A 571-nucleotide genomic window follows, 5' to 3' on the forward strand; every position below is an offset into this window, starting at 1 on the left:
TCAGCCTTTCTTCTCCTTTCAGGGCCTATCCGAAAGAGAATCCAGTACCTCTTGGTCCTGAATATCAGAATAGGACGAACGAACCGGCCTCCGCGGATATCTTTGCTTCGGAACAAAACCCTGCAATCAAATAGATTGTCCCAAGGGCGCCATATTCTAGGAGCCCAAGTTATGCTATTGAAAATTCGTTCCTCTAGCAGTTCCGGTTTGAGCATTCCGTTCCCTTTTTCAAACTCCACTTCTTTTCATATAGCAATCCCTGATCAAAGAGAGAACAATATCCATTTCAAAACATTTCTAACAGATTCCTTAGTTCGGACCGACGAAGTAATGTCACTCGACTATTATCAACCTGACTGCAATCTTTTTCTGTCGGTAAGGATTGCACCAGAGCACCTTCTACTTCTAATAGGCCATGAACTATAGATAGAGAAGAATCATTCTGAGCGAGTACATAAGAAGCGATCCACTTTTTTTCATCGGTTCCAGGGGAAGACCAAAGATCTTGCGCGGCAGGTCCGCCAGAAAAACTCAAAAGAGAAAGAAGTCTCGTTAATCTCTTCATGCTCGT

The sequence above is a fragment of the Aegilops tauschii genome, unplaced genomic scaffold, assembly GCF_002575655.3.
Source record: "Aegilops tauschii subsp. strangulata cultivar AL8/78 unplaced genomic scaffold, Aet v6.0 ptg001075l_obj, whole genome shotgun sequence".
Lineage (NCBI taxonomy): Eukaryota > Viridiplantae > Streptophyta > Magnoliopsida > Poales > Poaceae > Aegilops > Aegilops tauschii.